Source organism: Leucoraja erinacea, unplaced genomic scaffold (genome assembly GCF_028641065.1).
Source record: "Leucoraja erinacea ecotype New England unplaced genomic scaffold, Leri_hhj_1 Leri_1696S, whole genome shotgun sequence".
Taxonomy (NCBI): domain Eukaryota; kingdom Metazoa; phylum Chordata; class Chondrichthyes; order Rajiformes; family Rajidae; genus Leucoraja; species Leucoraja erinaceus.
The window spans coordinates 9,053-15,187 of record NW_026575997.1 but is presented as its reverse complement, the minus strand read 5'-3'; the positions used below and the strand labels follow the sequence as shown (position 1 = coordinate 15,187).

The 6,135-nt window shown below is 46.7% G+C and overlaps 1 long non-coding RNA gene across 1 annotated transcript; it reads left to right on the top strand.

Moving 5' to 3' along the window:
- Positions 1–649: 649 nt before the first annotated feature.
- Positions 650–5,861, top strand: LOC129716117 (uncharacterized). Its single transcript, XR_008726591.1, has 3 exons — positions 650–1,058; positions 1,150–1,203; positions 2,995–5,861. It is a non-coding gene; the product is annotated as an uncharacterized LOC129716117 (long non-coding RNA).
- Positions 5,862–6,135: the final 274 nt, after the last annotated feature.

Sequence of the window (6,135 nt, the reverse complement as noted above, 5' to 3'; positions counted from 1 at the left end):
TCACGCCACACTTAGCATCTTTCCCACAACCGTCGCCGACACAAAACGTCACGTTCCTTTTCTCCAGAGATGCTGCCGGACCCACGGAGTTACTCCAGTTTTTTGTATCTATCTTCGGTACAAACTAAGTTGCCAAGCCGGGCAAAATGACTCGCCGTTTAGGTTGCCCGGCGGCACTTTGAGTAGTCGTTGGCACCCGGGCAACCTTTAATTTGAGCCCTGTCACAGTTTAAAGATAAGAGGGAAGTCGGACCAAGATGAGAAAATCATTTTTCACACAGAGGGTTGGTGAATCTGTGGAATTCTTTGGCCACAAAAGGTGGGGAGGTGGGGGGGGGGGGGGGCTGCGTGCTACAGGCAGGAAACATGTTCCCGATGTTGGGGGCCACAGTTTAAGAATAAGGGGTAAGCCATTTTGAACGGAGATGAGGAAACACTTTTTCACACAGAGAGTTGTGAGTCTGTGGAATTCTCTGGTGGAGGCCGGTTCTCTGGATGCTCTATGTAGTGACAGTTAGACACTCGGGATTGATTTAATAGTCTGCCTTCTGGTAGCAGAGTCTGTGAGTGTTGCACGGGGTGGGGGGGACTGCGTGCAGGGCTCCAAGCAAAGATACTATTAACATACTATAAACATAGTAAACACAAACTATTTCCCCGCAACGCTGATTACACTGCGAGAGGCATAACTAAAGTCGTCGGGTTTACTGAAATGGCGAAAGTTACACTCCGTTGCGTACTACACGTCAGTCCATTTGATTTTGCTGGAGTTGTCTATCTTCTTCTGCTCTATGATCTTTGCTGATGAGCAAGGAAACCAAGATCTCGTTGCACTTCCCCATCAATAATCTCCATCGGTTCCTTGTTTTTGCAAATCAACCCCCATGGAGACAGTCACATGATTTCTGTGAAAAGCGAAGGGTGTGATTGTGGTGAAACTGAAAGCACTGAAGCTGTCAGTATTACCAGGCACAATCTGAGCACAAGTCACTCTGACAATCTGAAGCAGCCAGTCCCCTGTCCGGGACACTGAAGGAAGGAGCTGGTAATCAGTCACTGTGCGTTTTTGCTGTCTATTGGTCTGTGTTACACTTATTCAGTGCTGTCTCCGGTGTTCAGTTCACTCACCTTCCAATGTTATTTCTGCAGAGCGTGAGCGGTAAGACTGTGTGATCGGAGCCACAGACACAACTCTAGTGAGAGGTAAGGACAAGAGAGGGGACGGAGACCGGCAGCAGCTGTAAGATTGCCACAACGGAGGTATAGAATGAGGGCCAGGTAGAGTGGGGAGCGGCCGTGTTGGGAGGGATTGTGAAGTCAAACTGATTCTGCCGAGGTTTAAACCCAAACAGAAGCTTACTGAGATACGGCCACTAATGCCAAAGTGCTCACCAACTGACATTCACCCATTGATCTGACCATTCCATAGGACTGCGCCCAGCATGGCCCCATCCATAGGTGGACTATCTATCTTCTGGCACAAAAAAACATTCTTGGATACACTTTAAAAACTTTAATTTTGAGCCCTGTCACAGTTTAAGGATAAGAGGGAAGTCGGACCAAGATGAGAAAATCATTTTTTACACAGAGAGTGGTGAATCTGTGGAATTCTCTGCCACAGAAGGTAGTTGAGGCCAGTTCATTGGCTATATTTAAGAGGGAGTTAGATGTGGCCCTTGTGGCTAAAGGGATCAGGGGGTATGGAGAGAAGCCAGGGATGGCATACTGAGTTGGATGATCAGCCATGATCATATCGAATGGCGGTGCAGGCTTGAAGGGCCGAATGGCCTACTCTTGCACCTATTATCGATGTTTCTATGTTCACCAGACTGATTCCTGGAATGTCAGGACTTTCATATGAAGACTGGATAGACTCAGCTTGTACTCGCTAGAATTTAGAAGATTGAGGGGGGATCTTATGGAAACTTACAAAATTCTTAAGGGGTTGGACAGGCTAGATGCAGGAAGATTGTTTCCCATGTTGGGGAAGTCCAGAACAAGGGGTCACAGTTTAAGGATAAAGGGGAAATCTTTTAGGACTGAGATGAAAAAAACATGTTTTACACAGAGTGGTGAATCTCTAGAAGTCTCGGGTTTAGAAGGTTAATTCCCAGGATGGCGGGACTGAATATGCTGAGAGAATGGAGCAGCTGGGCTCTTATACTGGAATTAATGAGAGGGGATCTTATTGAAACATATAAGATTATTAAGGGTTTGGACATGCTACAGGCAGGAAACATGTTTCCGATGTTGGGGGCCACAGTTTAAGAATAAGGGGTAAGCCATAAAGAACGGAGATGAGGAAACACTTTTTCACACAGAGAGTTGTGAGTCTGGAATTCTCTGGTGGAGGCCGGTTCTCTGGATGCTCTGTGTAGTGACAGTTAGACACTCGGGATTGATTTAATAGTCTGCCTTCTGGTAGCAGAGTCTGTGAGTGTTGCACGGGGTGGGGGGGACTGCGTGCAGGGCTCCAAGCAAAGATCCAAGCAAAGATACTATTAACATAGTAAACACAAACTATTCCCCCGCAACGCTGATTACACTGCGAGAGGCATAACTGAAGTCGTCGGGTTTGCTGAAATGGCGGAAGTTACACTCCGTTGCATACTACTCGTCAGTCCATTTGATTTTGCTTGAGTTGTCTATCTTGCTCTGCTCTATGATCTTTGCTGATGAGCAAGGAAACCAAGATCTCGTTGCACTTCCCCATCAACAATCTCCATCCGCTCCTTGTTTTTGCAAATCAACCCCCATGGAGACAGTCACATGATTTCTGTGAAAAGCGAAGGGTGTGACTGTGGTGAAACTGAAAGTACTGAAGCTGTCAGTATTACCAGGCACAATCTGAGCACAAGTCAGATTGTGCGGGGCACTGAAGGAAGGAGCTGGTAATCAGTCACTGTGCGTTTTGCTGTCTATTGGTCTGTGTTACACTTATTCAGTGCTGTCTCTGGTGTTCAGTTCACTCACCTTCCAATGTTATTTCTGCAGAGCGTGAGCGGTGAGATCGTGTGATCGGAGCCACAGACACAACTCTAGTGAGAGGTAAGGACAAGAGAGGGGACGGAGACCGGCAGCAGCTGTAAGATTGCCACGACGGAGGTATAGAATGAGGGCCAGGTAGAGTGGGAGCGGCCGTGTTGGGAGGGATTGTGAAGTCAAACTGATTCTGCTGAGGTTTAAACCCAAACAGAAACTTACTGAGATACGGCCACTAATGCCAAAGTGCTCACCAACTGACATTCACCCATTTATCTGACCATTCCATAGGACTACGCCCAGCATGGCCCCATCCATAGGTGGACTATCTATCTTCTGGCACAAAAAAACATTCTTGGATACACTTTAAAAACTCTACCGTCTGTCTCACGAAGATGATCCCACAATACTGGGAAAATTCAAATCCCCGATTATTCCAATACAATTTCTCTCTGCAATTTTCCTTGATATTTGCTCCTCTATCTTCTGCTAACTGTTGGGAATCTACTCCCCTTTTTAACCTCTACCCATATTGTTGCATTTGAAGTGCCTGCTCAATCATCCTCCCTCATTAGTGCAATGATGATGTCCTTCACAAATCATGCAATGCTCTCTCCTCTTACACTGCCCTTGTCATGCCTGGAACTTCTATACCTTTTAACATTGAGTTGCTGGTCTTTCAACTATGTCTCAGTGATTGCAAAAATACCATATACCCACATGCTGATCAGCGTTAAGTTCATCTGCTTTACTGGTCAGAATCTTTACAAAATAGATGCAATTTGACCTTCTCGTCCTACCATGTACAACATCATTCCCACCTCTGTTCTACCTAATGACTGACCTAGTGTTTCTACAATTGACTGAAACTTACCCTCAATCACACATGTAGTCGAAGTCCCATTTCTCTGACCAAATTAGTTTCAAACCTTCTCAACAATAAATAGGGGTAAAACTGCCAGCAAGGATATTGGACTTTGCCCCATTCAGGTGCAAACTGACCTGCTTGTATAGGCTGCACCCATTCCAGAAATGTCTATGTCCCAACAGCCAAAGCCCTCCCTCCTACATCATCCCTTTGGCCACACATTCATCTGGCCTATCTTTGTATTCCTATACTCAGGAGCATGTGACACCAGAAACAATGCAGAGATTACAATCTTGAACGTCCTGCTCATGATTCTGCTATGTAATGCATGGAAGGATACAAATCTAATGCGGGCAAATGGATTAATGTATATGGGCAAAGATGTATGGACATGGTTGGCCAAAGGGCCTGATTAGTGTCATACAGCACGGTAACAGACCCTTTAGGCAAGTCTGAAGAAGGGTCTCGACCCGAAACATCACACATTAACTTCTCTCCAGAGATTCTGCCTGTCCCGCTGAGTTACTCCAGCTTTTTGTGTCTACCTTCAGCCCAATAAAGTAACAAGTAAAATGCATGAAGGGATGCCAGTGGATGTAGTGTATCTAGACTTTCAGAAAGCCTTTGATAAGGTCCTGCACGGGAGACTGGTGACTAAAATTAGAGCACATGGTATTGGGGGTAGTGTATTGACATGGATAGAAAATTGGTTGGCAGGCAGGAAGCAAAGATTAGGAGTGAACGGGTCCTTTTCAGAATGGCAGGCAGTGGCGAGTGGAGTGCCACAAGGCTCGGTGTTGGGGCCGCAACTGTTTACCATATATAGTAATGATTTGGAAGAGGGAATTATGAGCAACACTAGCGAGTTTGCGGATGACACAAAGCTGGGTGGCAGTGTGAACTGTGAAGAGGATGTTAGGAGGTTGCAGGGTGACCTGAACAGGTTGAGTGAGTGGGCAGATGCATGGCAAATGCAGTATAATATAGATAAATGTGAGGTTATCCACTTTGGCGGCAAAAATAAGGGGGCAGATTATTATCTCAATGGGGTTAGGTTTGGCAAGGGGGAGGTGCAGCGAGACCTGGGCGTCCATGTACACCAGTCACTGAAAGTTGGCGTGCAGGTACAGCAGGCAGTGAAGAAAGCTAATGGAATGTTGGCCTTCATAACAAGAGGATTTCAGTATAGGAGTAAAGAGGTTTTTCTGCAGTCGTATAGGGCTCTGATGAGACCACATCTGTAGTATTGTGTCCAGTTTTGGTCTCCTAATTTGAGGAAGGACATCTTTGTGATTGAGGCAGTGCAGCGTAGGTTCACGAGATTGATCCCTGGGATGGCGGGACTGTCATATGAGAAAAGATTGAAAAGACTAGGCTTGTATTCACTGGAGTTTAGAAGGATGAGGGGGTGTCTTATAGAAACATATAAAATTATAAAAGGACTGGACAAGCTAGATGCAGGAAAAATGTTCCCAATGTTGGACGAGTCCAGGGGCCACAGTCTTAGAATAAAGGGGAAGCCATTTATGACTGAGGTGAGAAAAAACTTTCTACCTTCTCTCTCTCCCAGAGTGTTGTGAATTTGTGGAATTCCCTGCCGCAGAGGGCAGTGGAGGCCAAGTCATTGGATGGATTTAAGAGAGAGTTAGATAGAGCTCTAGGGGCTAGTGGAAGCAAGGGATATGGGGAGAAGGCAGGCACAGGTTTTTGATTGGGGACGATCAGCCATGATCACAATGAATGGCGGTGCTGGCTCAAAGGGCCGAATGACTTCCTGCACCGATTTTGTATGTAATATTTCCATATGGACCAAGATACTGATTATAGTAGCGAGTCCCATTTTCTCACGTTTGGCCCATATTAATGATTTGGACGAGGGAATTGAATGCAACATCTCTAACGTTTGCAGATGACACGAAGCTGGGGGGCAGTGTTAGCTGTGAGGAGGATGCTCGGAAGCTGCAAGGTGACTTGGAATGGGGATCAGTGCAGGATGGAGAGGAGGGGTCTCAGAATAAGGGGAGTGGAGGGGGGCGTATGAGAGAGAGAGAGAGAGAGAGAGAGAGAGAGAGAGAGAGAGAAAGAAAGGGGCAGAGGAGGTGGGAAGGAAGGCCAACGCTCCTCGGACAACACCTGTCAGGCACGGAAATCACAACCGCGGACAGAATATCTTGGCGGCCGCGCGCGCATGCGCACACACACACACACGAGCGAGGATTCGGAGGCTTCTGTGAACGGTAATTTCAGCTCAATCCAGCGCTAAATGCAGCTCAGCTGCCTGTCTC